This window comes from Mustela erminea, chromosome 6 (assembly GCF_009829155.1).
Source record: "Mustela erminea isolate mMusErm1 chromosome 6, mMusErm1.Pri, whole genome shotgun sequence".
Lineage (NCBI taxonomy): Eukaryota > Metazoa > Chordata > Mammalia > Carnivora > Mustelidae > Mustela > Mustela erminea.
Window position 1 is genome coordinate 79,969,242 of NC_045619.1, and position 22,859 is coordinate 79,992,100.

Genomic DNA, 22,859 nt, shown 5'->3' on the forward strand with positions numbered 1-22,859 from the left:
TTGGGGAAGGGGGGTGGGGTTATGGACATTGGGGAGGGTATGTGCTTTGGTGAGTGCTGATTCACAGACCTGTACCCCTGGGGATAAAAATACATGTTTATAAAAAATTAAAAATTAAAAAAAAAAAGAAATTGAGTTTCGAGGACATGAGGTCAGTTGAGTACAAGAGAGAATTATTGACTGTGGAATAGAGAAAAATTCAAATTAGCTAAAAAGACATTGGAGTGAGTCATCCCACTTTTCTGAAATGGGACTATCAATGAGGCAGAAAATTTTATTATAATGATTTTCATGTGTTACATTAATAATCCCTATTCATCATGTGTTACATTGATAACCTATATTCAATCTCATTTAAAATTGTTATCTTATTTGAAAACTATAATCCATTGAAGTTGGCTAGTTCTTCTTTAGATAAAAACAAGATGAAGAGGTTGTGATAAGGGAACATTTACAGCCTGAGATGTGGGCTTTTGAGGACCCTGGACATTAGAGAAAGATGTAAAAATGTCAATATAACTGTACTTAAAAAAAAGGTCTCTGCCAGTGGCTCTTTTTCTTGGAGCTAACTCTGGGCAAGGAACGCTCTTTATCTGGCAGGTCACCTCAGCCTGGGCCATTTATCTGCCTAGCCATGGTTATCTAGTTATCTGACCTCCTGGAACAGGAATCCTGTCCTTTCTCATCTTCCTACACCAAGAGTGCTTAATGCTGCCTCAATGACTCCTTTATGTACTCAAATGCCATCATTCTGATGTCTTAACTTTTTCTTCCACAAAATGAAAGAAAGTCCCATTCTTAACTTTAGTCACTATCATATTTAACGATTGTGCATTCAGAGTATTGTGTTCTATCTAAATGAAAATGTGGTCATTTTGCCAGGTAGTATAATTTAAGAAAAGAAGCACTTTTTTTTTTTTTTTTTTTTGCTAAGATCAGTTTGCCTTAGAAACTTGGCATCTTCAGAGACTAAAAAATTTTTTTTAAATCTTTTCAAAGTCATAAGATAAACCAGATTCTTTAAGTAGCTCACCTAAAGAAATTTTATTTCTTAACAAATTTTTACTTGTAAAATCCTTCCTGATATTAGTGACTTAAATTTTTTTTTAAAAAAGATTTTATTTATTTATTTGACAGAGAAACAGATCACACGTAGGCAGAGAGGCAGGCAGAGAGGGTGGGGGAAGCAGGCTCCCTGATGAGCAGAGAGCCCGATGTGGGCCTCGATCCCAGGACCCTGGGATCATGACCTGAGCCGAAGGCAGAGGCTTTAACCCACTGAGCCACCCAGGTGCCCCTAGTGACTTAAATTTTATCTTCATCTTTCAAATGGGAATTTCTTAGTACTTGCCACCATGTCGAATGTGAGCAGTTTCTTAAAAGATTTGGAAACTGTTCCTTTCTTATGTGAGTAGAATGAGCATTGAAATTAGGGAAAAACTCATGACTTAGTAAAGTATTGGAAACTGTTCCTTTCTTATGTGAGTAGAATGAGCATTGAAATTAGGGAAAAATTCATGACTTAGTAAGGCATTAATTCTTCCTAATCCAAACAGCAGAGCCGACTGGGTTTGAATCACAAGATTTTGTTGACATAGATCTGATTTGGGGTTGCTGAGTCTCTAGAACCTGAAGAAAAATCTCTACCCAGTCCCCAAGGAAGCGTTTGCATTTCAGTTTGATCTGCATATGTTCAACTATGCCCAACTTCAGTCCTGAAGATTGCATGAAGGCATTAGATGGCCTCTAGCAAAAATGTTAAAGTCTATTTCGATATCACCAATTCTAGAGTCCTCACCTTCCCTTTCATAGGTGAATCTTTCTCCTGAGTTCTCTGCCAGCTCTTTTGTATCTACCGATCTTTTGTATCACCCCTGATGAGTGCCTTGGCTTCCATCTCAACGACCCTCTACCTATCTGAAAGAGGAAGAAAAAACAATTCTACAACTAATATTCTCTGTACCCAACAAAAATAACTTCTTTATATCATCATACTGAGCAGACTAGTCCCTTACTGTTACAGTGTCTTCATTCCAAAATAAAATTTGCTCCAACATTTGCATATTAAAAGGTCTTTTTGAGTGTGTGTTTTTGTTCTTGAGATTTCTTATCTCGTAAGTTTTGCCGAGAAAACTTTGAGATGGCAGCTCTGGTTGAAAGGCATTAGGTGATTTTCTTAGTGCTCAAGCTAGAATACCTGAAGATTCCTTGTTCATTCTTTTATCTGCAGTATTCAGCCATTTGAGTTGTTGAGGCACATGGTGGAGGGCTGGTGGGTAGTCTTGATGGGGAAAGGAGAGCAGAAGGTAATTTCCTTTCTCTTCCAGGGAAACCCCACGGATCAAGACTTTCTTCCACTATATTTTCCATTCCATTCCATTAACTGTTAATTTGTGCATGCTTTATAAACCACTTATAATTTTAAAATCTGTCTTATTTGTGTGTGTAAAGGATAATGTCAGAAAACTCCATGTCTGGGCTCTTCGATGTGTACTGTACATGTATTAGAAATAACCTGAAGTGTTCAGATTAGAGGAGAATGATGACTGATTTACTCATGTCATTTAGGAACATAATTGAGGCCTGGGCCAAGAAATTCTTTTTCCATGAACTCCTGATTTGGCTCTGGCAAACCCTTATAGTTTATAGAAAGTAAGTAAACTTAGTGCTGAGCCTGTTTACATTATTTTTCATGACTTCCATCTTATCTTATGACCTTGTGCTCCCAAATTCCCCAAATTTTTGTTTTGCTTTTGCTTAGAACAATGAATCACCGTTTAGTTTTTGGAATTGTCAAATACCTAATATCATTATTCTTTACTCTATTTTTTTATGTTTTGGTTATGATGAGTATGTTCATTTTTACCAAATATTTTTACCAGCGTGCTAAACACGATGCTCTATTTTGCTATTAATAGTTTTCCACCTGTACATTATTTTCTCTATGACATACTTTTTAACTTCTATTTTATTTCTATTACTTTTATTCATAGTTAAGTAATACATGTTAGATGAATTGAATTGTTTAAAAAAAGATGGTAGAATGGAAACTCCATGAGGGCAGGGATTTTTGTCTCCTCTTAGCACTTACAAGAGTACTGGGTACATGGTAGGCACTCAATGAATATCTGTTCAAGGAATGAGGAAAATAAACTGTAATTTTTTTTCCTCCACCTTGGTTAATAATTATCCTTAAGGTACTAGTGCTTGTATTGTGCTTTTCCTTGTGATTTTCAATTAATGAACAGCCTGTAATCTATTGTAAGTCCTCCAAGAAAATTAGTCTCATTATTTTATGTATATGTTTATTTTAACCAAAATAAACTTCACAATTTGAGTATTTTTCTATCGTATTTTTCTGCCATGTTTTTAGATGACTTTAAAATTGAAGGCTCTTCTCCAAAGACTTGTCATCATTGACATTATTCACAGAAAGTGTCCTAGGCTTTGAAACATTCCAAAGGAAACCCCCCCCCCCCCCAAAATGTTTTGAGCAACTAGGAATGTTTCGAAAATTGAAAGCTCCAGCTCAGTGGTTCTTAACCTCATTGAGGCCAACAGTCCTTCTGAGAATTTGGTAGCTATCAAACATCTGACCCTGCCAAATGCGCATACCTACATATAACCCATCACGTTCACTTTTAAGAGATTTATAGGCCCCTGAAAGCTTGTTCATGAACTGTCTGTGGTTCTCGGGCTCCGGTTAGGAAACCTGACTTTAAAGGCATACCCTCTACCCTTTAAATCCTTGAGTTCAGGGTCCAGATCTGGTTTATCCTCTGCCACAAGAAAGTGCTTTATATTTAATAAATATCGATCAAGTGAAACGATGTGTAGTAGTAAAAATGTCATATTGTTTAATGGTTTTATTTTAAACTTTTTACTGTCCACATATTCACATAGGTTGATAAAATTTGTGTTAGGTATCTATCCTGACACATTGTGTTATAAAGAACCTAACTGTGCCCAAACGGAAGGGAGCAAACAGAGTATTTTGATAGGAGGTTGGGGCTATCTTAATGACATTTGCAGGGGAGCTGGACACAGGAGAAAGGAGCTGCAGCAAGTAGAGGTAAATCTGATCCTGTGCAACTGTCATTCTGTTTAAACCCAATATGTTGTTCTCTGGGTTTGAGTCATTCCAATCATTGCCACTGGGTGACATGTTGCCATTATAGCTCTCACTATATTCTTTCTAGAAAATCAGTACAAATTGGATTTATGCAAGGCACAGAATCACACCATATATTTTAATAAAAGAATAAAGGAAAATGTTGGCATCTCCTTTTAATTAAGCACTTCTTTCACTTCCATCATGACAAAAGAAAAATAATTATTTACTTAGAGAAATACAGTTGAGAGCAGCAGCATTACTAGTGACTGAATATTAAATGTATCTTGTCAAGTAGGACAAAAGGTATCATGGGCTTTTCTGTTTATATTAATGCATTTCAGGAGACTTAATTCTCCCATATGTTTTTGGGATGTTCGATACAAATAATCCAAGATGTAAAAAGCAGAAGTGCTTTTTCCAGGGCGCCTGGGTGGCTCAGTGGTTTAATCCTCTGCCTTCAGCTCAGGTCATGATCTCAGGGTCCTGGGATCGAGCCCCACATTGGGCTCTCTGCTCAGCAGGGAGCCTGCTTCTCCCCCTCTCTCTCTGCCTGCCTCTCTGCCTACTTGTGATCTCTCTCTGTCTATCAAATAAATAAATAAAAATCTTAAAAAAAAAAAAAGAAGTGCTTTTTCCTTTCCTTATTTTCTTTGATGTATTCTAGTGTAGACAAAGGATCACAGGAAAGGCTCTGGCCAAATGTAGTCAGTTAAGTGCAAGCCTGATCTACAGCCTGATGTGTAATCAGTGTGTGAGGGGCCAGGGGACATTGAGGGTGGTTGGGGAAAGGATGGGTTTGAAGCGCTTGCTGCTAGGAACATTTATCCATGGAGAACAAATTGTGTTACTAAACTTGCTCTTCTGCTTTGGTTTTGCTTCTCTCCGTCATACTTCCTCCCCCTCTTAGACCTGCAGGTCTCCAGAGAATCTTAGGGCCAATGACCAATCCTCATTTTCCCTCTGGATTATGAGCTCATTTTTTTTCTTCCTTATCTGTGCTCTAAGTCTAATGCGGTGATTGGATGAACTAATTCCTTCATTTCACAAATATTTGTAGAACTCCTACTGTGTGCCAAGCCCTGTGCTAGAAATTCAGTGGAGAACAACACAGACACAGTTCCTGTCATTGGAGAAAGAAGGAGAGAAGGGGGAAAATCCAGGAGTGTTTACTGCATATATGGTGTCCTTATATGGAGGAGGAGGTGAGGGAAAGGAGAGATACTTCTTTGGGATGGGAGGAGATAACCACATTTCACTGTTGCTACTGCAGACATTGCTCCTTTCTTTCCCTCAGCTCTATGCTAAGTAAGCTCTCCTTTTTGGTCCAGAGGAGACTGCTATGGCCATTATGCTCAATAATGGTGGGAAGAGGGTGAAGATGGGTAAGAAAGAAGGGGAGGATAAATACATGGCCACTGCTAACTCATTTCCTCTCCCCGGCTGTATTTTGGGCAACCTGATAATGCTTGTCTCTATGGCCATCAGAAGAGGAGAAGCTTAGAGGGAGAAAAATGCAAGGGAGAGAGGGAGGGATTTCCTGTTCCAGCCATTTGCTCTTCACTGCTAAATGTTTTCAGTGACTTCAGGCCTCCCTCTTGGTTTTCTTAAAAAAAAAAAAATACTGCTTAATTATTAAGCTAAGACAAGAATGTTATGTAGAGTTTAGAAGATGTGGTAAGGTTCAAAAAAGAAAAAATTCTCTTGTAAGTCTGCCATCTTGAGTCTACTGCTGTTACTATTTTGATGTTTTCATATAAATATATATTTAAAAAATATGAACTTATACTCTCTATTCAATATTTATTATGATTCTCCACCCTCCAGTACATTAAGTATCACTTATAAATACATCTTACAGCTGCATGATTTTATCACTTTATTTTATCATGATATTTGGTTGAACATTTAGGATGTTCACAGTATGCTGCCTTTATCTTGCTGTCTACTTCACTCTGATAGGAACATCTTAGTCTGTAAATCTTTCTACACTGTCAGAAAGACAAATACAGCCAACTGTCATTGAGTTACTACTGCCAGAATATGCAGCTGCTGGGTCTAGATGGTGCTCGAGATCTTTCTAGCTCCTGGGGCTAAAAAAATAGACAGTTATCTCTTGGCAACTTTTCTACTGCGTTACTAGACTCATCTATTCCCTAGCATCGAAGCAGCTAACTCATAAGCCAGGTAGATTTACTGAAGAGCTCTGGCTCTTTCTGATTTCTTGTTGGCCTGACATAGATCTAAGCTTCTCCGCTGTTACAGTCTCAGTGTTAGAGGCTGCCCCCCATTGGTGCTCCTCCCTCGGTCCATCCTTCTCTCCTGTGACAGAGCCACGTCAAGGTCTCAGCTTCTTAGAACACCCTTCAAATTCTATGAAATCCTTTAGTTAAGAACTAATGTGCCCAATTGTGGATATGATGGGTTGCATGCAGAGATCAAATCTGAATTATTGATATGGTGATAAAATAATAGTATTTCACCTTGAGCACATAACATGTCAGTCACTTGAGTAAGTGATTTATATAAATCACAACATAATCCTAACAACAGTCCTATGATATGGTAATGTTATTACCCTCATTTGATAGGTAGAAACCCAGGCAAGGAAGGGCTACATAGCTGCCTGTAGGTCACCCCAGTGGGCAGTGGTTAAACCAGGATATAACCTTAGTTGCCTGTCTCCTGAGCCCTCACCCTGATCATCATGCATAGCATAAACATATGGCCACAGTCATTAGCTTAATTTCTTTTTATGTTCCTGGGCTAATATAAAACCAGGGAGGTTTTGTAATTCTCACCTGAATTTTCAAACCAGTTGTTAAATTTATTTCTAATGTTAGGTTTCTTTTGATTTTTATCAGGCAAAAAGAAAGATAAAGGTTTATAAACTTATAGAATGTTGAAGCTGGAGTAATCTCAGCGATGCCCTTGTGCTATCATTTAGTTGTGTAGACTTAGGTTGTAATTTTAGACCTTGCCTGCCTGGTTGAGGTTGATTTAGATTTCTGTTCTGATCTCTATTCCAGTTGCCTGGCCTGTGGCAATGAGTCATCCATGCGGGTTTGTGAGATTGATATCTCCGTGTTCTTCTCTGGTGAATAGGGGGGATCCTTCAGTTTCTATTCCTGCCCCTCCAGATTACTCTTATCATCAAGGACAGAGCCTGTGATAGAACATAACTGTCAGACACACTCACATTATTTGACAAAAATATTGTCTACATACTGCCGTAGGACTCTCAGCACAGTGCCGTGATTATGACTGTTAAGAGGGACATCTTTATGCCTGAATGTTGCTTTCTTTCTTTCTTAAAAAAAAAAAATTAGTGACAGTGCCCTTTTTTTTATGCCTGCTCTGTCTGGTCTAGTCCGATTAAAGCTCATGGTGATTTTTGTGTCATCAGCCATCATATTTTTTTGTTCTACTTGTAGAACATCTCTTGCAAAGATGTTGAATACTTTTTTTTTTTTACTCCTTTTTTAACTTGTCACCAAATTGTTAACAGAGGTTAACAGCAAAGCTTTTCAGTGTTGCATCTGAAAATCACTGCCTAAACAAAAGGTTATTTCACCCTGTTAATCCTTTTGAGTAGTTCATTAATTAATTGGAAGCTACTTCTGATTTTATTTTTCAAGATAAATGCTTCCTGGGCTCTAGACCCTTTCCTTGGGATTTTTTCCTTTCCTTTCCTTTTCCCTTTTTTTTTTTTTTAAAGATCTTTGTTTGTTTGTTTATTTATTTATATAGAGCACGAGCAGGGAGAGGTGCAAAGGAAGAGGGAGTGGGAATCTGAAACAGACTGCACACTGAGCATGGAGCGCGACGTGGGGCGCGATCCCACCCCCCGAGACCATGATCTGAGATGAGACCAAAATTCTAACATTCAACCTACTGAGCCATCCATGCGTTCCCCACCCTCCACCTTTCTTTTTTCTAAAGTTTTTTTTTTTTAAAAGTTTATTTGAAAGTCAAAAATCACAAGTAGGCAGAGAGGCAGGTGGAAGTGTTGAGGGGGGCAGAGCAGACTCCTCATTGAGCAGAGAGCCCGATTCGGGGCTCGATTCCAGGACCCTGAGATCATGACCTGAGCTGAAGACAGAGACTTAACCTGCTGAGCCACCCAGGCGCCCTTCTTTCTTTTTTAAAAACTAATTTAAAGTTTGCCTGATACAAGTGGGTCTTGTTGCCTTTGACTCCATGCCTGCCTTCAAACACTGGGAGTCATCCTACCTTCTAAACTGAGTTTCCTCACTGTCTGCAGTACCTAACACTCAAAACTACTTTAACTTTTTCACCATGTTTCTGAAAGCACTTCCTCAGTCACAATTGACCACCCACACACCCCATCCTTGTTTCTTCTTCATTCTGTTTAGCTTTTATACTATTTAATATTGTTAAACTGTCCTTTGCTTGATATTTTCTTATTTGATTTCCATGATAAACATTATTTACTGTATCTCTCTGTTCTCTCTCTCTCTCTCTTTTTTCTTTTTCTTTTCTTTCTTTCTTCCTTTTTTTTTTTTCTTGGTCTTATTTTACTAGTTCTTTAACTTCCAGTTTCCTACAATTATTAAGTAAGCTGCATGATGGCTGCTTCTATCATTTAAAAATCTCAGTGTGTGTCTCTACCCCTCTTCATTCCCTCTTCTCTTGCTTTATGCTTCTTTTGTTGCCTTTACTAATTCTCAAGATTTCACGGATTAGCTCTGGACTGACGCAGGTGAGTTTATATCTCCAGGTCCATTATATCACTCATAATATTCCATGTCTTCTAGGACCTCTCCATTCCGATATTTCCCTGGAACTCCAGATTCAATCGCAGAGTCCTTCCTCCAAAGCATCCCTCACCCCAACAGTCTCTGCCTCTTCCTCTTTTCTGTTGCTGCCATTACTATTGTCCGATTTCCTGAGCATGAAACTGAAGCTGTTCTCGGCCTGTCCCTCCCTTATACTCAACAGGCTATCAGTTACTAAATTTTACAGATTTTACCCTTTAACTGTCTTTGTACCCCTTCTCCCCTTGTTTTCCATCATGCCAGTTTAAAGCTAGACCATTTAAGCCATTGGGCTATTTGAACAGCATTTAAAGGTTCATTCTTTACAATGTAGATAACTTTGTGTAAGTTTATTTTCTTTTTTTAAAGATTTATCTAATTATTTATTTGAGAAAGATAGAGAGCGAGAGCACGAGAAGAGTGGGAGGAGGGGCACAGGGAGAGAATCTTCAAGCAGACTCCCTCACTGAGTGTGGAGCCCCACGTGGGACTGGATCCCACGTCCATGAGTTCATGACCAAGGGTTGGACGCTGAACCCACCCAGCCACCCAAGCACTCCTGTGTTAAGTTTATTTTCTAAAGCGTAATTCAGAGAGTGCCTCTTCATGGCTGTTACCAGGTCCCCCAGATGCCTACTCCCATGCTCACTATGACCTTTCTTTCTCAACTCTACTGTAGATAGTTCTAAATCTTTGTTTCTCCAGATTTCCAACACTAGAGCATCTCTTGTCAGCAGGGCAGAAAAAAAGTGCAATAGAGTCTTTCTATTGGATCTAACCAGTAAGCCAAATATGTCACATAAACTTCAGCTTCTTTCAACACACTTGCCTAGTCTCTCCTTTTCTTTGGTCTCATGCAATGGATGCTCTTGGTAAGAAGGAACATGAAGTTAGAGATTGGAGCAGTAACTTAATTGTCTGTAAAGGTTGATTATGAATTCCAGTTATTTCTAATTCTTTGTTGGAACTAAAGGACATATTAGAAAATAGGACATCCCTGAAGCCTTCCTAATAGTGATGGAGAGTAGTGCTCCTGGATGGGAAATTAACATGCAGGCAAATCTAGTCCTCATTTGTGCTTTTGGTTTAACTATACTTAATGACGGAAATGTGTGATTTTGTAAGGCAGAGGCATTACAACAGAGAGATACATGGGGTGAATTTATGTTAGCATGACATTTTCTTATTATTGTGTTCTACTTCATCTAGAAATCACCTTTGCATTGAGGTTTCCGTGTTCAGGCCATGCTACTTTGTTAACCTGACCTTTGCCTCATTTTCTTGCATCTTTTTGTCGTAAGTTCCAACAATCTAGGTAGTTTGCATGAGTATAAAAGTTGGGACACATGAAAGTGTCTGGATGGTTGTATTTTGTCTTTTTGTGGAACGTCCGGTTATTTTCGTCAGTGATGTTTTTAAGTCTTGGCAGGACCAATAAGAAGCACCCCTCTTCTCTGCACAAGTTCTACATAAATAAAGAAATGAGATAGAAGTGAAGTTTATGGAGACCAAAATACTATCTCTATTCTGAAAGAATATGTACTGGAGAATGTGGCTTGTATCTACAGGCAAAGGAACACCTTTGTACTAAAAGCCATAATTAAATGGGCTTCCTTAGCCTCAAGCAATACTGCTCTGACACGCCTCCCCCTGAGGAGCAGAGCAGAATTTAGGATGCCCTCCAGAGGAGACTTGATTTCTAGAGAAAAAGTGCTAAACCACACACACCAATTTTCTTCCAAATGATCAGTCACATAAGTCTCTTCTCCCCTGCAAGTGGAGAAAGGTTATGGATAACATAACTGATGGAGCATTCCCTGTTTTCTGAAAGGAAACAACCCGGATTAGGGAATAAACATTCCCCCCAACAGTGTTAATCCTCTTGTGATTATTTGATGATTAGAAAAATGGTATGATCAGTTATAATGGATTTATCCCATCATATTTAATATAAGGAACAGTTGACATTTCAGTTAATGCTTTGTATTTAACAGCTGTCTAAAAATATTTTTTTCTCATGTATTTGTTGTGCAAGCTAGGGTGGTAGCTGGTCACACATAGGCAATTTTATAAATATGACACTGATCCCCAATGTGCCCCTGCAGTAGGTATCACTGTTTTATCTGTTAATGGTAAACCATAGTAGCATCCAGACTGTTACAATAATATTCACCACCAACACATCATAAGTTATGACTTCCCCCAGGCACTGGCAGATAACTATTTCTAAAACGGTACAAGAGCACAATTCAAATGAGATTATATCTGGAATGATTTTCCTGCTGATCCCTCTGAAGTTCCTGGTTTGCATACTTGAATAAATAAAAACTTACAATTTTTCTGTCATGATGACAAGCTAGTATACTCTAAAAGTCATCAATTTCCTTTTGCATTGTAGTTACACGACAATGGATAACAACTGAGGATAGACAGTTCTTTGAATTAAAAGTATTGAGGAATATACCAATATTCTAATGACAGATTTTTCATGCTTTCTTCACAGAAAAGTAAATATCAGTAATATTCAACAGTAAGTCACAGAGAAATATAGTTCTGATGTTTAGCTTGGAAAAATAATTTATACTATATAAATATTAGATACTAGATTATAGCAATCAAGGGACACCTGGATGGCTCCGGTGGTTAAGCCTCCAACTCTTGATTTCTGCTCAGGTTGTGATCTCAGGGTTGTGAGATGGAGCCTTACATCAGGATCTGAGCTGGGCTAGAAGCCTGCTTAAGATCGTCTCTCTCCTTCTGCCCCTGCTGCATACTTCTCTCACTCTCTCTCTCCCCCTTCCTTTCAAATAAATAAATAAATAAATAAATGCCATTGAAAACTATGTTAATCTTTAAGGAAACACTTATAATATAGCCTAGGACACCATAACACTGTATAATTATATTTCACTTATTTTATTTATTTTTAAAAAATATTTTATTTATTTATTTGAGAGAGAGAGAGCAGGCACATACAAGCAGGGGAGGAACAGAGGGAGAGGTAGAAGCAGGCTCCTGCTGAGCAGGGAGCCGGACTCGGCTTCATCCCAGGACCCCAGGATCACAACCTGAGCTGGAAGGCAGATGCTTAACTGACTGAGCCACCCACGCACCGTATAAGTGTCTTTTAAATAGACACATAAGTGTCCTTTTATATAATAGACATATAAGTGTCTTTTAAATAAGAACTAAATAAAATAGAGGATTTGGTTAAGAGTAGCAATTCAAGCATTCTAATGGGTTTTGTATTTTTATCTCTTTTCTGTAAATACAGTTTGTTGGCCATCCAGAGTATGTTGTGGTTCCTTATTTATTTTGCTTGTTTATTCTTTCTATATCTGAGCTAAATTATATGTTTTAGTAGATTAAAACACAGAAGCAATATTGCCTTACAGATGAAAGAACTCTAACATCTAAATTACGATGTACTATTATTCATTTAGTTTGCGTAGACACCAATCATCTAAAATAACTCCTGTATCCATTGTTTTATGAGTAATATAGGCATCAGAACTCTGACCAAAATGATATAAAATATGGTGAAAATATGATGCATATGTGAATTATAGTAGAGATCAAAGGAAAATATCATTAGTGACATTTACTACACAAAGTTTGCCCTTTGAAATTTTTCAGTTATTTCAAAGGCTTTCATGCTGTGAAAGGTAATTTTCACAAAGGCTCTTTTGCTCTGTCATCATAATGTCAAACATCTTATTAAGGTAAAGTAAGTATTTATACTATGAATATTTTACTTTTATTTCTATTTTGTCACTGATCTTTTCTCTAAATATCATATATCATGTTAGATTTTGTTATTTCCATGGTTCATTCTGTTGGCTTTCAGAATAATTACAGAGCCTAGCGTTATTTATTGCTATTTAACAAAACTATCCCAAAATTCAGAGGCTTAAAATAAGCATAAGTGTTTGTGATCTCACAAAGTTTTTCTGGGTGAGGAATTTGGAAGCAACTGAAGCAGTTCTGCCTTGGGATCTCTCATGAGGTTAATGTCAATATATTAGGTAAGACTACAGTCATGTATAGACTTAACCAGAAGGTTCTCTTCCAAGATGGCTCTCTCAAACGGGATGGCAAGCCGGTGCTAGCTGTTCACTGGAGCCCTCAATTCCTCACCATGGAGATTCTTCCATAGGGTAACTTAATTGCCCCAAGTCATGACAGCTGATTCCCCCTAGAATGAGCAATTCAAGAGAGAGAGAACAAAGTGGAAACTGCAATGCCTTTCAAAACCAGGCCTTGGCAGTCACCCTTCACCCATAATATATTGGTCATGTAGACCAGTTGTAATTCACTGTGGGAGTTTACCACATGTGGGATGACTAGCAAAAGGTGAGACTTGGTAGGGGCCATCTTGGAGATTAACTACCATTCTTTATAAAGGCTTAAGCTGCTAAAATAATAATGAACTCTATGAAATCATTCATACTTCAGCTTGTACTTATTTTCACCTAAAAGTGGGAAAAAAAATCTTTTTTGCTCCTCTGAATTGTGTATTTTATTCCTAAATATCCAAAGGGTATGTTCCTATGTCTTGTAGGTCTTAAGGCCTGGATCCATGGGCTGGGCTTCACTGTAATATGTATCATTGTGTGCTTTGGATACAATACTGCTTTGCCTATTTTATTTTATACCCAGCCAGAATACTTTAAGAAAGTAAATTATTGAAAATATTGGAAACTTTTTCTTTCAATTCATCAGACCTGTCTAAATCCCAGCTTTAGGTGTAAACCAGCCACCTGCCACATATGCATAACACAGTGCATGTTAAACATGTATCCCCAGTACTTTCAGCAGTCATGTAAATAATATGTGTGGAAAAGATAATGAAGTTAGAAAATTGTCAACCTTAGAGACTCATTAAATGTATGTTTATAAAAACATATTATGTCTAGAACTTAGTTTCATATATGTTGGATTTATTCAATGCCAGCATGTTAAGGAACCTTTGCTATTTCATTGGAGTAATTCGGTTCAAAACTGGCAGTGTGAAGTTCTTACCAAAACTCAGTAGAAGCACCCAGGGAGCTTTCATCTTTAAACACTTACTGGCATATCGCTCTCATTTATGGATAATTGTTTTTTTCCAACATTTTACGTATAGTGCTATATAACTTGATTCAACACTCTTTTTCCCACTTTCAGCTGGATTGCTTCTTCTAAACTCTTCTTGTATAGAAATTCAGAACTGCAGTGCTTAAGTTGTTTTGAGAAATATTTTCATAAGCAATGAATTTCAGGGTGAGAAAAAATGAGTCACATCTGAATTTCAGGTTCAAGTAAACATAATTCTAGTACATGTTAGTGTCTTCCTTTTTCTTCATTAGTCAAAGATTTCTCTACTTTATAAAATAGTTTTTTTACTTTGTTTATAGTCTATATTTTATTTTTACCTTCAATTCAATTTATCTTTTTGCTCTTACCATCTTTCTTTTGCATTCTGTGAGTTTATTCTCTTGTTCTTCTTCTTAAGTCTGGTATTTCCTTTTATTCAGACTTTCTTTTGTAGTGGCATTGGAATTAGAGAGCAGTTTTTTTTAGATGGGAGATGCTGATTGAATTTTGTTCATTTGTTTTTTCCTTTCATCTTTCTATCCCTATTGTACACTTCCATTTAGTGTGTAAGTCATGCATTCAATGGCCACTCCCTTAGTGGCTACCCTGGTGATTTTACTATGCATATTTAAAAATCTAGCATGTCTCCAGCTAACCAGTGTCTTAATTATTTCCCAAATTCCTTAGAACATTTTAACTAGATCAACCTCCTCTTACTTATATGAAATTGTTGTTCAGTATTCTAGTTTTTTTTTTTAACCCACAAAATAGACATTCACATTTTTATTATTTTATATAAGTGACATTTGTTTAGATTTGATAATGTTGATCAATTTCTTTTCTCACCATTCTTTTTTGTCTCAGGTATATCTATAGAGGTCATTTCTGGAGTCAGGTTTATTTTCCTTGAAGTGCAACCTGTAGAAGGTTTTTAAATAAAAGTATATAGAGGATATACTCTCTCAATTTTTATGCTTTAAAAATTCTTAAAAATCTTTGTGATGGGGGGGTGGGAGGTCAGGGTACCAGGTGGTAGGTATTATAGAGGGCACGGATTGCATGGAGCACTGGGTGTGGTGAAAAAATAATGAATACTGTTTTTCTGAAAATAAAAAAGAAATCTTTGTGACAGTTGTCTTTTAAGTGGAATATTTAGTCTATTTTCACTTATTAATTACCAATATATTTGTGTTTAAATCTAGCATTTTTTTATGTGCTAGCTTTTGGTTTGCCTTATCTTTCCTAAGTTATTTTTTTCCTCCTCTTTGCTTTTCTTTGAATAAATTATTATTTATTTAAATTATATAATTTAATATATTTATATAATAATTATATAATTATAATAATTATATAATAATCAATATATATTATATAAAGATAAATTATAAATTATTAATATTTTTATATATATTTTTTCATTCTATTACTTTGTCAGTTATACATATTTTTATTCTTTTAGTGATTACCCTGGAAAGTAAAACACATAACTAACTTACTGTAGTTTATCTTTAGTTAATATTGCCAAGAATTTACAAGAACTTTACAGCTTTTAACTCTGACTTTTGCTATCTTTTGATCTATTTTTGTCATAAGTTTAAATTCCATGTGTTTTAAATCCTAAAAGATAGTATTATTTTATCTTAATTTTAAGTAACTCTTGGGAGGTATAATTGACATACTATATATATTTAACTATATATAGTTTTATTTATATATGACTATATAGTTTTATAAACTTTTACATATGTACCCATCTGTTGCCACAATCAAGATAAAAGTTTCTGCATGAGCTTTGGTAATCCCTTTCTCCCATCCCTTCACACATTTAGGCAATTACTGTTCTGTTTAGTTTGCATTTTCTAGAAATTTACATAACTGGAATCACATAGTATGTACATATGTAACTTCTATTAAATCTGTGGTTATTAATTTCTGTTGTTATTTTTCAGGTCTAGATATTCCAGTTGATTTTCAAAAATAGTGTTTGGTTCTTTGGTAAAATTCATAATCTCATCTATTTTCTGGACCATATTAATTATAGTTATTTTGACTTCTGTGTCCTAGAACTGCAGTATCTTCATCATCAATGAGTCTGTTTATATTTTTTTCCCCCTCTTGGTTTTTAGTAACTTCTCTTGTCTTGTTTCCTTCTATGCCTTCTTCTTTTTTTTTTTAACTTAAATATCAGAAATAATATGTGAAGACCTTTAGAGGTTCATGATGATCTTCCCTAGGGAAAGTTTAATTTTCTCCTGGTAAGCAGATAGAAATGGGCTTCAAGCTTTCTTTGGGTTGGTCTGTTTCTGGTTGTCCTTACTTCTAGGGTATAGTCCTTCATGTGTCATAACTGATACCCCAGACTTTGCTCACAGTTCTTCTACTACTTCCTGATTTCCATTTTTTGTTTCCTAAGCATCATGAGACTGCTTAAATCTATACTTATTTTTATTCTCTTATCAGCTGTTTGCTTGGTTTGAACTCTAACCTACATAGTTTAGGTGTCAGCAAATGCTCTGTGGGGAATTATGTTAGATGTTTGGGCTCATTTTTTGGGTTTCCCTTTTTCTGATATTTTGATATTTGATTCTTCATGTCTTGTTTATATTGGAAACCCTGAATTTGAATTTCTGTCTGTCTGACCCACTCGGACTGCCTCAAACTCTAAGTCACGGTTTTCCATGTGGTCCCTGTGTCCCACAATGAAAATCAGCAAATCTTCCTAGGGAAAAAGCAGCTCATTTAGTGCATTTTTCTTCCTTCAAGGATCTTGACCCTTTAAGTCTTGGCTGCCTTGTTTGCTCTTTGATGCCTTCAAACAGTTGCCTTCATTATATTGGATATTTGCACTAGGAACATAATTCTAGGTTGATTGTACTTTTAAGCCCTGTTTTATGGCATGCTTTGTTACTGTGGGGAAGTAGTCTGTCAGTATGAATGTTGTTTTGAAGTAATCTGACTTCACTGCCTGATTTTAAGATCTTTATTTTTTAACACAAGTGAGGCCTACAGTTACCCCAGCTCGCTTCCTGGAGAGAGTTTCCCGACTTCCACGCAGGAAGGAAGACATCAGACAGAGGCTGGCATTTCTATGGGTTGAGGAGACAGAGTTGGGTGTGTGGAGAGGCTGAGGCAGAACTCAGAGCCGGTACTAGAGAGGAGAGCAGAGCACAGAGAAGTAATTCCAGAGACCAGCAGATACGCCTTCAGTCTTCAAGTGACGTATGATCAACACATGCATATAAGGGAACCACAATAGCGAGGGAAAGAACTATGCAAAAAGGAGAATGGGGAAAGGGCACTGATGTCCACACAGGCCCTGAGATAGTCTGTGTGCTTACCAAGCAGAGAAGTAAAGCCTTGCCCTTTCTGGTGCCTCAGATAGAATACTCAGAAGCAGGGTAGTGGGGCTACATTAGCCCTACACTAGGCTTCTCTGATGCTGCCTAACCAGGCACTATTTTATATGATTCCATTTTCTCTATTTCCTTAGTATATCAGCTAGCATTTAAAAATATATTTAGTCATTGCCCTAGAGTTTGTAGTATATATTTACGACTAATTCAATCCACTTTCAAATAACACTATACTACTTTATAGGAAGGGTGCTTTGTAATAGCAAAGTAATCCTAATTGTTTCTCCTGTCCCTCTGTCATTGCTGTCCTTCATGTCATATATACATATATACATACAGAAGCATATATATATATACTTCTTGAGATATAGACATACTTGAATACACTGTTGCTATTATTATTTTGACCAGACTTATCTGTTAGATCAATTAAAAGTAAGAGAAAAAAAGCTTTTATTTTAACTTCACTTCTTCTGTCTTTGATACTCATCCTTTCTTGTGTAGTTCTGAGTTTCTGACCTATAGTTATTCCTCTTCTCCAAAGAACTTCTTTTAACATGTCTTTTTTCCTTTAAAAAAAAAAGATTTATTTATTTATGTTAGAGAGAGAGAGCATACGAGCAGGGGGAGGGGGCAGAAGGAGAGGGGAGAGAGAAGCTCAAACAGACTCACTGCTGAGGGCAGAGCCTGATGCGGGGCTGGATCTTATGACCCTGACCTCATGGCCTGAGCTGAAATCAAGAGCTGGATGCTTACCTGACTGAGCTACTACCCAGGCACCCCTTCTTTAAACATTTCTTGCAAGGCTGGATTGCTGACAACAAATTCCACTAGTTTTTACTTGTTTGAGAAAGTCTTTATTTCTTCTTTACTTTTAATGGATAGTTTCACAAAGTATAGAATTCTACGTTAGTGAATTTTTTCTCTCAACATTTAAAATCTTTCCCTCCACTGTCTTTTTGCTTCCATGTTTTTGAGAAGTTAGATGTAGTTCTTATCACTCACTGTTACTCAAAATGGAAGGTTTTCCCTCTGGTTCTTCAAAGTTTTTTTTCTTTGTCTTTGATTTTCTGTAGCTTGAAAATGATATACCTAAATGGAGAATTTTGTTTTGTGCTGCATTTATCCTCCTCACTGTTTCTTGAGCTTCTCAGATCTGTTATTTGATATTGAACATTAATTTAGGGAAATTCTCTGTCACTATTTTTCAAACATTTCTCCTGTTCCTTTTTCTTTTTCTTCTTCTAGTCTTCGTGTTACACATATGTTATATCTTTTCTAGTTGTCCCATAGACTTTGTATATTCTCTTCTACCTTGTTTGGTCTTTTTTCTCTTTAATTTTCACTTTTAGAGATTTCTGTTGAGATGTCTTTAAGTTCAGGGATTCTTTCTTCATCACGTTTAGCCTACTAGTAAGCCCATCAAAAGCATTCTTAATTTCTGTTGCAGTGTTTGTCTCCCACATTTCTTTTTGCTTCTTTCTTAGGAAATCCATCTCTCTGCTTACATTTCCTACCTGTTCTTGCATGCTATCTACTTTATCCATTAGAGCCCTTGGCTTATTAATCATTGTTTTAAATTCCTGGTCTGATAATTCTAACATCATTGCTATGTCAGTTTCCAGTGCTTGCTTTGCCTCTTCAAATGTTGTTTTTTGTTTTCCTTTTAATATTCTTTGTATTTTTGGACAACTAAACGTGAGGTACCAGGTAAGAGGAATGCTTTAGCAATGTGGTGGTGAGGAAGTGGGGGGTGGAGAAGAAGTGTTCGATAGTCCTATGCTTAGGTCTCAGTCTTTAGTGAAACTATACTTCTGGATTATGAACTTCAGAAGTACTTCTTAATACCTCTCTGCCACTTTAATTGTCACTCACTGTTACTCAAAATGGAAGGTTTTCCCTCCGGTTCTTCAAGGTTTTTTTTCTTTGTCTTTGATTTTCTGTAGCTTGAAAATGATATACCTAAATGGAGAATTTTGTTTTGTGCTGCATTTAGGATGGCTAGAGTAGGCTGACATTTTCATCCAGGTCAGAAACCTTGAGAGAGAACCTCAGCAGGTTTCTCCAGTGTTTACTATAGGATCTTGGTTGAGCTTCTAGAGGTAAAAATTACAAAAACATAAGGCCTCCATGACTTTGTCTTCCTGGAAGTTTTTAGCTTCTACACTGAGCCTCTAGCAATTTGTTTATTACAGTTCAAGTTTTCCTACCGCAGCACTGATTCCCAAGGCAATTTTCACTTGCGAGTTTCTGCTCTGGTAAGCTCCTTCTTTTTGCCTGTCTGTCTCTCCAGTCTTGAGGGGCAGTAGTCTGCCCTGTATCCTCATCTCTCTTATAGGTCCTAGGAGAGTTGTTCATTTTAAAATCTCCTCAGCTTGGTACTTGTTATTAGGATGAAGTGGTGATTTCCACGTGTCTTACATATGGAAGTGGAAACCTGTTATGAATTTTTAATATCTTTCTTCAGTAAGTTTAAAAATGAAATGGGAAGAGAAAATAGCAAGTTTGCAAGTACAAGACACCAGTCTGAAAGAGTCAGAGGACTTATGGGAAACTATGAATGAAAACCAAGTTCAAAATAGAAAGGAAGAGTCAAAGAGATCTGGATACATGAAAGCAAATAATAGAAATATTAAATTTTCACCTCTGGCCTGGTTTTGCTTTCCTAGCATTTATGGTTGTGGGAGGACCAGACTCTCTTGTACCCTCTACTCCATATCTGATCAGGAGCTAGTGTCCAAGTCCCGTGGACAGTTACCTGTGATTGATTACAATTGCTTCAAACCATGGATCAGCCAATAGGAGATTAGTCTTGCCAATTCAGTGTTTCCTTTTTACGTGGATTAATAGAATGCCTGAAATTAAATGAAAACTTATTTTAGAAATCTATTATTGATTTTCAAAACTGATATCAATATAATGATGACAAAAATTTGTTAATAATAGTGATTATGTTAATATTTTTAAGAATAGGGAGCTACATTTTCTATCCCATTGCTCATTTGAAGTACAAATTGTGATAATAACTACATCCTCTAAGATTTCAGAACGTATTTTATAAATTTTTTCTTTTTTGATGGGTTTGGATCTTAAAAATGCTATTTAGGGTGATTTCACCTGTACAAGTCTGGAAGATATAAAACAAATTGACTTCATTACAATTAAAGAATTTTATAATATTCAATATGTATATATATTATTAGCTATTTTTTCCTTAATAGGAAAAGTCATAGATAATAATAAATGAATACTTTACTTTCATTTTGGGATCATACTTTTTCATCTTGAGCAATAATAAGCAATTTAGGTCAGTTAATTCTAAGAATGTTCTAAAGGAAAAAGCCATGTTATTACAGTAAAATATTTCAACTCAATAAAATGGAAAGTTTATTACTTTCATTTTCTGTGGAGAATTATTTATGTCAACATGTGTTTATTTAGTAGATATATATTTTACTAAAAGTTTGTAATACATACACTTCTGAAGTTGACGTTACATTCTAGGGATGAAAACACTATTATTTATGCTGGGTATCTAACTAACCATAGTCTTATTATTTTTTATTTTTTTTTAGAACCTCTTTTGAATTACATATTATAATACATACTTGCAGTATTCTATGGGATTATATTTTAATTCTTAATATTTGGTTCTTTCAAATTCAGTGATAACAAACATTTTATGTGTAAGTTCCTACTCTTAATGTGAAGAAAAAGCATCTATTCAACATTTTTTAAATTCTCTTTGTACACTGAATAACAAGACTTGATCTGAATATTAGTAGAATGGCATCCTTAGGGTACAAAAGTTTTATGATCTTGTACTTCATATAATGCTACATTTGTTTAACTAGAACATCCTTTCTCCCTGATGATATTCTGGTGTGTTTTGTTAGGTAATTTTCTTTCTTGATGTTCCATCCATGGATTGTCTTATTTTAGTTATTTTTATTCTGTTGCCATTTTTCAATTAGCAAATTGTAAAAAAAAAAAATTCATATCATGTCATGTCCCTATAAACTAGAAATTAACACAAATCACCCGTGAATATTTCCTATACTTATTTTAGTCTGATTAGAAGTGAAGTTCAGTTAATATTGAAATGCTCTGATCCAGTTTCCTTTTATCCTTTATTGTCTTATTCTAGACATAAGAAATAGGATTTACATCATTGTCAAGTGTTCTCATAAAAAGAGTTAAATATTAACTTGGCCTTTAAGGAATCTTATCAGCGTGTTACTTTATTTATTTGTTTATTCTCATTAGAGAGGCATACGATGATAGAGGAAACATACGATGATAGAGGAAACATAAGGAGCAACATTTCCTCTTTTTCTTTCAGTAGGTAAGGATTTCCCTTTTTTTTTTTCTTTTTTTCTTTTTTTTATTTCCAGCATAACAGTATTCATTATTTTTGCACCACACCCCGTGCTCCATGCAATCCGTGCCCTCTATAATACCCACCACCTGATCCAAAGGGGCACATGCACCCGAATGTTTATAGCAGCAATGTCCACAATAGCCAAACTATGGAAAGAACCTAGATGTCCATCAACAGATGAATGGATCAAGAAGATGTGGTATATATACACAATGGAATACTATGCAGCCATCAAAAGAAATGAAATCTTGCCATTTGCGACAACATGGATGGAACTAGAGCGTATCACGCTTAGCGAAATAAGTCAAGCAGAGAAAGACAACTATCATATGATCTCCCTGATATGAGGAAATGGTGATGCAACATGGGGGCTTAAGTGGGTAGGAGAAGAATCAATGAAACAAGATGGGATTGGGAGGGAGACAAACCATAAGTGACTTTTAATCTCACAAAACAAACTGAGGATTTCCCTTTTTAATTTAAAGTATTTTGAGGGAGCAGACTACAGTAATCTCTCACTGACTAAACAAAACCTACAACCCTAGAGTTGGACAGGATCTTAAAAGTCATGTAATCCAACCCTTTAAACTATACCTGGCTAGAGGCCATTCTTTCTTGTCTGCACTGGAGGGAACTTATTACTTCTTGAAAGAGTACTTCCTATAAATTCTTTCTGGCTATGACTCTAATGAAAATTACTATTTAGAAGAGATCATCTCTGACCTGCTTGTTAAGGCCCGTAGGAAATGGAGGAGTTAGTCAACAGCTGGAGAAGGTAGAGTATTCCAGGCAGGGGTTCAGCATGAGCATAAGAAGCTGAAATCTGTTCGGTGTTGATGGAACTAGAGTGGAGAATAGGCGATGGTGAGAAAGGAGAAGGAAAACTTGGGTCAAATCAAGCAACGCCCTCTATACCACACTGAGGAGCTTGAATTACAATGGGGGAACGATGACCATTGATTTTAAGTGAAGGAACAATGTGACCACAGTTGCATTTCAGTTAGATCTGTTAGCTGTATGGAGCTTGGATAGGGAATGGAAAAGGTTGGAATGAGGAAGACCAGTTATGTTGTTGTAATATTCCCAAAGGGATGTAATGAGAACCCAAATTATGAGAGAAGGGTATGGCTATAAGATCATAAAATAATGTGACTACTGAT

The 22,859-nt window shown here is 36.4% G+C and overlaps 1 protein-coding gene across 3 annotated transcripts in view; it reads left to right on the forward strand.

Annotated features, from left to right (window-relative positions):
- TMEM117 (transmembrane protein 117) overlaps window positions 1-22,859 on the forward strand; it is a 492,194-nt gene that overhangs the window by 58,346 nt on the left and 410,989 nt on the right. The window contains exon 1 of one of the 3 annotated variants that reach the window (XM_032347948.1): window positions 21,644-21,663. The exons of the other annotated variants lie outside the window; for them this stretch is intronic. The gene's annotated coding sequence lies outside the window, so the exon portion shown is untranslated. Of the gene's footprint in view, window positions 1-21,643; window positions 21,664-22,859 lie in introns of those variants that run through there. 3 annotated transcript variants of the gene reach the window in all.